The sequence below is a fragment of the Mastomys coucha genome, unplaced genomic scaffold (assembly GCF_008632895.1).
Source record: "Mastomys coucha isolate ucsf_1 unplaced genomic scaffold, UCSF_Mcou_1 pScaffold15, whole genome shotgun sequence".
Taxonomy (NCBI): Eukaryota; Metazoa; Chordata; class Mammalia; order Rodentia; family Muridae; genus Mastomys; species Mastomys coucha.
Window position 1 is genome coordinate 148,627,029 of NW_022196897.1, and position 10,238 is coordinate 148,637,266.

The window sequence follows — 10,238 nt, forward strand, 5'->3', positions numbered from 1 at the left end:
CCGAGATGGGGAGAAGGGCACACACTATGGCCAGCTGACTTAAGTAATTATCCACCTGTAGGTACCGTAGGCAGCCTCTGTAATGACTAAGCCCACAAGACTGGCCAGAGCAGGGAAGATATTTTTCTCCAAGACAATCCGGTACTGTCAATTGACCTCACTTACAAGTCATAAACCCCTGTAGTATATGGTGAAAATACGTAGTCAGCTAGCCAAGGTCTGCACCCTCTTTCTCCTCTTCTCCATTTAACATTCACCCCAAACTCCATACCCGCAAGGACCATATGATTTTTCCACAGCCTCCCTTTCCATGGATGCTCTCTTTTCAAAAATGTTTTCAACCAGCCCGAGACTCCACAGCAAACTCAATAGAATGAATACGATTCTTACATTTTCAGGAAACACATTTTTCCTTAAGAACTATTTTATTGTGCTATGTAGAAATGCATTTCACCCAGAATGCTGGCAGTGAATCTATCACCTGTCCATGTGACCCAGCTCAGAGAAAGGTGGAGAACTCTCAAGCACACAGAGATGGCTAAATAGTATCACAGGTCAGGCTCCACACATTTAAACAAGCCATTCTCCTGTCATGTAAACTGTTGACAAATCATTATTCGAAAAGCTTTTTTAAAAATGGCAATAACTGAAGGCAACTGGTTAAAATGGATGTGAAGAGCTGAGGTTTTAAACTTGGCATATAAAAACACCCAAAACTCTGCCACCTGGAAACACAGAGATGAGCTGCCTTATCTGCAAACCTGTCTCCAGAGTGGCACGCTCTGTGTCCGACTAGACAGGGTACCCTGTGCTCTGGGTAGAAGACTGAACTTTGCAGGGATGTGTAATATTCCTTTACTGAGAACACTAGAATCACTCTCTGCCACTGAAGCCTAAAGGTGGATCATCTCCGGGCTCTTCATGTTGGTTCTGCTTCCACTCTTGAGATGTTGGTAGTCAGGAGTCTCTGTGCTCTTCTTCTGAGCCACGTGATCTTCCCATAATTCACCTACTGTTTCCATTTACAGGGGAGGAAACTGAGGCACAAGACGTTCAATAGATAGGGGCTGATGCCGGTTTTAAGTTTTATTTTCCATTCAGCAGCGCTCGTGACTTTAAATCGCTGGGATTACATCTCCCAATCAGGGGCCAGGCATGTCAGACCAGAAGGGATCTCAGAACCCATCCATCTCAACCTTTTTCCATTTTACAGACATTTCTATAGAGCCTGGCAATATGCAAAAACAAATGGGATCCAACTTAGACAGCAGCCAGAACCTCTGCACCAAGGAGTGGGTGCTCTTTACGCCAGAGCAGAAGAATGTGCCGTCATAGCTTGGACTGGTTTTATTTTTCCTCAACCCTCAGTGATGCACAGCGCTACCCTCTGAGCCAAATAACTCTCATCTTTATAAGCACAGCAGCGTCTGCTTGCAGGGATATCCCCACACCTGGGCTTGTGAACTGCTGACATTCTCTCACTGAAGGAGGGGAGGGCAGAGTTGCTGGACTCTCACTGGAGCATGTCCGGCCACTCCCAATCATTTGTATGCAATTGAGCCTTAAGTACAGGTGGCCACAAAGCAGGCTAGAGACCAGGGGAAAGGGGTCCTACCTGCGCACCCTTGGGGGCCCATATCTGTTCTTGGTCTACACTTCCTGACCTATCTGCTCTGGGATCACCCACGTTCCTGTGCATACCCCCTTACCTATGCTCTCTACAGAAGCCCAAGAAACTTGTTTCCCATGGGGTGAAATTTGGCGGAACCAAGCCCTGGGTGGTTGAGACTTTAGGAGAAGAAAGTGGATGTGGTTTGCCTCTCCCCTGGGGAAAGAATTTTAACAATACTCACCTGCCCCACAGACAACACAGAAAGCACCCAGTACCAAAAGAAGGTCCCCAAACTGACGAGGCTCAATGCCACCCCAGGGCCTGGTGGAGGAGTGAAAGTCCTTCTGGAGCCTGGATTTGAGAGAGACCAGTCCATCTGTCTAATTCTCGTTTTCTGTTGAGAAGGCCATCAGTGCTCCCACCAAGGTCTTAAAATAAAATGCATGAAATTGTGCAACCTCTTCACAGTCACGTGTCTGTATCCTGATAGGATTCCAAAAACAATCAGCAATCGAGAAACGTTAAATATTTCCTCACAGCTAATCATGTGCCCCGCCCCAACCCCCTATCCTCCCTCCTCTAACTCTTCGCAACAGAATTTATTTCCTATTTGAAAGCCAATCTCACTGGTTATTAGATATTCTCCCTGCTGTCACTATCAGTAAATTATTAAACAGCTGACCAAGCTTTGTTTTAAAATGATTCTCTTATGAAGCTCAGTGATATATTTGCCATGAATACTGAATGGCGCCTGGGTCTCTAAGGATACAGGAATTATTCCCATTTACTACCTTTAGCAAAATGTGTAGCAATTAGCAGTGAGGGCTTGACTTGGCTCACAGTGAGAGAGATGCCTGTAGCTCATCTCCCATGGCTTGCTTCCTTCGTGACCAGCCTGGCTGGGAGACACATGCTCAGCATCTAGGCCATGTCACGGGGCTCTGTGTACACTTGCCTTTCTCAGTCCTCACCTCCTTTCTCCACTTGCCACCCCTGAGCCACACCTTTGGGAATCCTTGCTCAGTAGTTAAGAGCTCTTGCTGCTCTTCCAGTGGACTGAAGTTTGATTCCTAACACCCAACCTTGCATCCTCCTGTAACTCCAGCTCCAGGGAATTTGATTCCCTCTTCTGAGGCCCCTGGGCACAAATGAACTCAGTACACACACACATACACAAACACACTCAATCACAGACACATATACACTCATACATACACAAATACACATACACACACATACATACACACATATACATACATACATACACACACACATATACACATATGCACACATACAGACAGACACACTCAATCACAGATACATATACACTGATACACATATGCACACATATATACATACACACAAACACACACACACATGTACACAGGTACACAGACACAATCATAGACACATCTACACTGATACATACACAATGTACACATACATATACACATACACACACATATATACATAAAAATGTACACAGACACAATCACAGACATATACAGTCATACATACACATAACACATACATGTACACACACATATATGTACACACATACACAAACACACATACTCAGGCACAATCACAGACACATACACACTCATACACTTACACACACACACAGACAGACACACACAGACACACATTCAGACATAATCACAGACACATACACACCCATACATACACAGACACTCATACTCAGACACAATCACAGGCACATACAAACTACACACTTACATACACATATATATACACACGTACATGTACACACACATACTCAGACACATTGAATCACAGGCATATATACATTCATACACTTACACACACACACTTTTTTAAAAGAAAAGCCTGACTGAAAGTGAGAAAGTGCCATGTCTGTCTGTTTGTCCAACGGTGGAATGGAAGTCATCAAGGACTCTGTAATGAGGGAAACGGGACCTGACATCAAGTCAGTGCTCAGGACTAAGGTTCCTTGTTTCCAATGACTACTACATTCATGCAGGTTCACTGTGTTGTAAGCATCAGAGGCTTAAGCCAAGAAGGAAATATGTTGGCTTCTCTCGCCAAACAGCAGTTGATGAGTGAAAATCTAACCATGGAAAATACACGTGCTTCAGATCCTTACAACAGGGGCTATTCCGTGCAGGAAAAGTAGGTACACAGATGATGAGGCAGGTGAGAGGTGGGCAGGGGGCAGGTAACGCAGCCATGCCAGAGGGAAAGCAGTTAAGAAGGAAGGTCTGAGAGACCAGGAAGGTATTAAGGCATGGAAACCAGCACCTGGCCAGGTGTGGCTGGGAGAAGCTAGAAGCAATGGGGCTATCCCTGTGCTGCTGGAGAAATCACCCAGAGCAGAGATGAGAGGTGATCCTGCTTCTACCTTCCCTTGCCCCTCTGCATCCAACAAGGGTCCTCCATTGGCCAAAGCACCAGAAGCAGGCTGAGAAAGTAGTCTGGGAAAGGCCAGAAGCTGGGGTCAGCCTCTTTGCATATGGAGCCAAGCAGGAAAAAAAGAGAAAGCATGGGATTGAAGACAGATGGGCCTGGGGCCACGCCAAACCCAAAGGGCAGTGGGAAAGCCAGCCTTGGAAACCAGTTGGCCTTAATGGGGCTCTGCCTCTGCTCTATTCGTTAGCTGTGTCTTCCAGCTCTGCTTAAGTGTCAAGGCACAGAGTACATGGCAGAGGGCATCCATCCATTCTCCCAACTCCACGTTCAGAGAAAACCGTGCTTTCCTCCTCCACTCCTTTTATTGTATGGGGCGTGGCATGTCTGGCTTGTGGTCAGATGACTGGGTGTACCGTCCAGTTAGAATGCTGGGAGCTTGAGGCATTATCTGCCTGATAGAGGACACATCTCCTGCAGGGGCAGCTGTGAGGGGTTTGGGCTGAAATCTGAGCCATCGGTCTCAGGAGCTATCACTGAATGCCTACCATCCCTTGTGAACAAATTTGCTCTGCTCAGTGGGTGCTCCGGGGTTCTGAGGTGGCAGCTCTACTGGACCCAGCCTGTCAGAACAGCCCATTGCCCCACAACGGACCACCAGGATTTGCCTATCTTGATCATGTGCTCATCTGAGTGGCCACAGAGCTTAAATTTGTTCTGAGCATCAAGGGGAAATTGCAGGGAGAAGGGGGGGCATGAGTACTTCCCCCCAAACAGAGAGAATCCATTCTCCCTGAGAAATACACTGGGAAATTAAGAGAGAATGGTAGTCATTATTCCTGCATAGTGAATATTTTCAATTCCTCTTCCAGTTCCCTTTGACATGATCCATGAGCTTTCTTTTACCAGCAAACCCTTCCGGATGGAAGCTTTGTAAGCAGCAGCAGGTCATGCCTGTCTTTGCTTTTGCCATGTTTCACACAGGAGATGTCCCATCAGCTTCAGCACCAGAATGAGAAAGACACTGTGGGCTTCCTGCCAATTCTGAGTAGCCATGTGGTGAAGATCCAATAAATAAACCTCTGTGCTTTAAGCCACAGCAGTTTGGGAGTCTCTTGTTACTGCAGCAGAACATGGATTATCCTGACTGGTTCTGTGAGAAAGATACTCAAAATAGTGGAATCTGTTGAGCTGTATACTAAGGCATCTGCCAATCAAAGCAGCCCTAAACACTCATGTCAAACAGCCCTATATTAGTGGAAGCCAGGGGAAGAAATTAGACATTGCTTGTTATTCTGAGTATCATCAATGGCTAGGTCACCATCCCTATCTTCCTCACAACACTGTTTTTGCCCAGCTTGATAATAATGGCTGTAGTTAAAAACTACCATTCGTTGATCATTTGTCATATGTCGAACACCATATAAAGTATTTACAAGTCTACGTGATAGGCATTTTTATCCTCAGATTTCAGATATGAAAACCCAAAATCCAGAGCAACAATCTTAATGTGCCCAAAGCCATATAGTATCCTCTTCCAGAGCAAATGTTCTTAACTACTTATCCTTCAGACCATCCCACAAGCATCTTCCCACAAAAGACAACCTGCCTGCCCTGGGTCACACTGGCCTCATGCGTTCCCCAGATACAGTGGTCAGCTCTATCCTTGGTCACAAGGGACTTAAGGGCCCTTGGTTGGAGGATACTGTGACAGCTATTAGATCAGTCTGATCAATGGCCCCAGGAAGGCTCTGAATATCTAAACACTGTTTTCTCCGTCCTTCTGATCTTACTCTTAGCTAGTTTCCCAGTCTAGAAATAGGACCCTGTCTCACTGTAGTCCAGTGGTTCTCAACCTTCCCAAGGCTACAACTCTTTAATACAGTCCCTCATGCTGTGGTGACCCCCAACCATAAAATAATGCTGTCTATACTTCACAGTTGTAATATTATTACTGTTATGAACCGTAATGTAAATATTTTTGGAGATAAAGGTTTGCCAGAGGGGTCACGACCCTAGGTTGAGAATCTCTGCTCTAGCGCCTGAGTTCCAGCTTCAGTGCTAGCTAATGCTGTGCTTCATCCCATAGTAGACTTCTGGGTCCTCTGACTTTTCACCCCATACCAGCTGTAGCTACTTCAGCCCCTACAACAGCCAACCAGATTTACCTCTGATGGATTTCCTGTGCACCTGGCAGTGTTTTATCAACTTGACACAAGCTAGAGTAATTTCAGAAGAGGGAAGCTCAAATGAACAAGTGCCTGCAGCTGATTGGCCCGTGCACTGGAGCCTTTTCTTGACTAATGATTGAAACAGGAGAGCCTTTATCACTGTGGGTGGTACTGCCCCTGGGCAGGTGGTGCTGGGTTACTTAAGAAAACAGCCTGAGCAAGCCATAGGGAGCAAGACCATAAGCAGCATTCTTCCATGGCTTCTGCTTCAGTTCCTGCCTCCAGATTTTTGCTCTGACTTCCTTCATTGATTAACTATGATGTAAGCTGAAATAAACCCTTTCCTCCCCCAAGTTGTTTTTGATCATGGTGTTTTATTACAACAATAGGAACCTAAGACACCAATGAGAATTTCTGTTTACTTATTTATTCATTCATTTATTTATTTACTAATGTTGGTGGGTCTTGCTGTATAGCCCAGGCTGGCCTGAAATTGATAATACCCCTGCCTCCGTTTCCTTAGTGTTGAGATTATAGGCTATCATACTAGTAACCCATACCACTTAACACACATCATGTTCTTTCCCTTGTCAGTATTAGAGGATATGAATCAACCGTAGAGAGTATGCTATATAGCTCTGGAACTCTGTCAGAAACGGATATTCTATGTGTGTACACATACATGTGAGCATGAGTGCATGCTAGTGTCCAAAGAGACTGAAGTTATAGGTGTTTGTGAGCTGCCAGACTTGGGTACTAGAACTCAGGACCCTTGGAGGAATAACATGTGCTCTTAACTCCAGAATTTGACATTCTTGGCATGAAGATGCTGATCATCATTGAATGAGCACAGAAGATAGGCAATGAGAAGACAGAATACACAGGGTCTCAGACACTGTTCTAGTGCTGCTAAGAGACACCATGACCAAGGCAATTCCTATAAAAGAAAGTATTTAATTGGTGCTTGCTTTCAGTTTCAGAGGCTTAGTCCATTATCATCATAGCAGAGAGCATGGCTCCACAGGAGTAGCTGAGAGCTACATCCTGATCCACTGGTCAAGAGAGAGAGACTGGGCCTGGCATGGGCCTTTGAAACCTCAAAGCCCGCCCCTAGTTGAATACACTTCCTCCAACAAGGCCACTCCTCCTAATCCTTTTCAAAGAGTGTCATTCCCTGATGACTAAGCATTCAAATACATTAGCCTATGGGGGCCATTCTTATTTGAACCACCATTCATAGTATTACAGAACTTTCTCAGTTGCCCTGTTCCTACATTCACAGCTCCAAGAACTCTGCTTTCCTGACCTTGCTGTCTTGACCATTTACTGTTTGATAGTAGCGGTGGGCTACCCTTCCACATTGGGCCAGTCAGTGTACATCGCTGCCTAACAGTACCCAAGCACAAGAGTAAGCTTCTTTCTTTGCCGAACCTTATTCGTCACTCAGGGATAAGTAAAGGATGCTGGCACAAAGACAGTGGAATCCCAGACATACTTAAAAGGTAGGACAAGTGGGGTATGCAGATGGAAGGAGACCACTTGAGGAAAGCGCAGCACTCGTGGCAAATGCATGGTGAATACAAATAGACACCTGGGCATGATAGTGCTTGGGAGGCAGAGACAGGGAGATCTCTGTGAGTTCAAGGCTAGCCTGGTCTACACAGGGAGTTTCAGGACAGCCAGGAGCACATAGTGAGACTTTGTCTCAAAAGGAAAAGATAAGGAAACCCAGATCAAGTGGAGAGCCACACAGCTGAGATCACTAGCTAGCCAATGTGTTTGCTTTTCCAGCTGTATAACGTATATTTGGAAATAAGCTAACCTTTATTTGATTAACAGTGGTTAGGATTGTCTTTAACAAACTCGCAACTACAAGCTATTAATTCACATGATCAAGTCCCACCACAGAATTTGATTGTTTTGTACCTGGCAGAGGATGGAGGGAAATCCTGCTGATAGAAGACCTGTGAACACCCACACACATACTCTAAGCTACATGGGTAGGTCCGTAACTTTCCCAGCTTTGCAACTCTGTGTTACAATACACACATACACACACACACACACACACACACACACACACACACACATTCATGGGCATGTGCACACAAGCACACACACAAGAAAAGCTAGGACCTAGGAAATCTGCATGACTTTATCATGCTAGAACTAGACCCACCCACCCCCATGATCCTCCTGTTGCATTTTGCTTCCTGGGACTATCCACCAAGCTTCCATGAATCGCACATGAAGTCACAGCTAGGGTACCTGGAGCTGGAAGAAACAAGTGGTATTCGGGAAATGCAGGCACTGTCATTGCCTCTGCTCCCCAGGGGTACATCTGTGATCCCAGGACTTGAGAGGCTGGGGCAGCAAGATTGTGAGTTGGAGGTCAGCCTGGACAATATAGTGAAAACATGTCTTACAAAAACTAAGCAACTGGATGACCAATGGGGGAGATGGCCCCCAAAAGGCCAAAGAACATATTCCAGTTGCAACAAGTCAATCCAACATTTTAATGACTGATCACATTTACAGATGGCTCTGGAAGCCAGGAATAAAACACAATGTATCCACCCATTAGAAGAGAGAAGATTCCATAAAGATTTGGGGCTATTGAACTTCAAAAGTCCTGGCTGCATAACAATCACTCTGTCCTCAACTTCTGCACCAGGCAAGCCTTGAGTGGAAACATTTTCTATCATCAGGAAAGTATTCTGTTCGGTGGAATCAGTTTCTTGATAAGGTGGTAATTACTGGAGCAATTTTAGTAGGTACAAAAGCATTTTTAACAGTTTTAATTATTCAAAAGCCTGACTAATTATCAAGTCCATGGATCAGAGGCCAAAGGGGATAAAGCATATGAAAATGGTTACTATGGCAGGGAGAAGGGAGAATTCAGCCAGCTTCAACTGGGAAGCTACCCTGTGAGCTTATAGTGAGGACTGTGCCCTGATGCATTTGCTGAGAGTGGACACCGGCCTGGATCATAGAAGACACGGATTCTGATGCCTCACTGACCTTCCATCCTAGATTGACAGACATTCTGTCATCAGTATTAAAGGATAGGAGTGGACTGTAGGGGGAAAACATATGGCTCTGAAACTCCGTCAGGAGCTGACATTCTACAATTCTGTAGTACTTTATGTATGTGTATACATGTATGCATGCATGTCCATGTGTGTGTGAGTGTGCGTGTGTGTGTATGCACACACATACATACGTGCCAAAGAGGCTGAATTTACAAGTGTTTGTGAGCTGCCAGACCTGGGTGCTAGAACTCGTGTGCTGTGGAGAAATAACACATGCTTTCCCCAGCCTAAGGACTGTCTTAAGCTACATACTTCATTGATTTTACCCTCCTGGGGACAAGTTGTTCCTGAAGTTGCAAGAGCAGTGGTCATATTTGAAGTACAAAAAGGAGTTGGGCAGGTAATGAGTGGTGACAGGCAGAGTGTGACAGGGCTTCTCTGGTAATGAGAGTATTCCCTTACAAATGTCAATTTTGGGGTGAAAAAAAAGCCATCCTCGTTCCTTGAGCATTTATGGAACACCTGATTTAACTGAGTTAGTTCTCATACTGGAACTAACCTCGGGCCCTCCCCTTCACCCCCCCCCCCCCCCCCCGACTCACACCAGAAGGCCCACAGTCCTTCAGTTGCATTTTGCTTCCCAGGATGGAGAGCATCTTGTGTGTTTTGGAGCCACCCAAGGGATGTGAGAGAAGGATGATTAAATCTGACATGGTCGTAATTAGATAATACAGGACAGACAGTGACCCACCATGGAGGAACACAAAGCATTCAGGAAGTTGTACAAACACAATTGTGTTAGACCTGAGAGAACAAGAAAAGTCTGGAGGCAGGAGGAACATGAAAGGAAGAAGGCTGTTTCAAGTGAAGAGGAGCTTGGAAGCTGAAGCCAGCTGGCAGGGGTTGCTTAACGAGGCTGTCTCTGTACTGTGCCCTGTGTCAGGTCCTAAGGACAATGCCATGACTCTCTGCCACGCACACCTGCGTGATGGCGGTATTTGAGGCGAAAACTTCAAGGAAAGTCAGCCTCCTGCC

The 10,238-nt window shown here is 45.6% G+C and overlaps 1 protein-coding gene across 1 annotated transcript in view; it reads right to left on the reverse strand.

Moving 5' to 3' along the window:
* Positions 1–10,238, reverse strand: part of Ptprt (protein tyrosine phosphatase receptor type T) — a 1,176,099-nt gene that overhangs the window by 1,164,551 nt on the left and 1,310 nt on the right. The gene's annotated exons all lie outside the window — the stretch shown is intronic.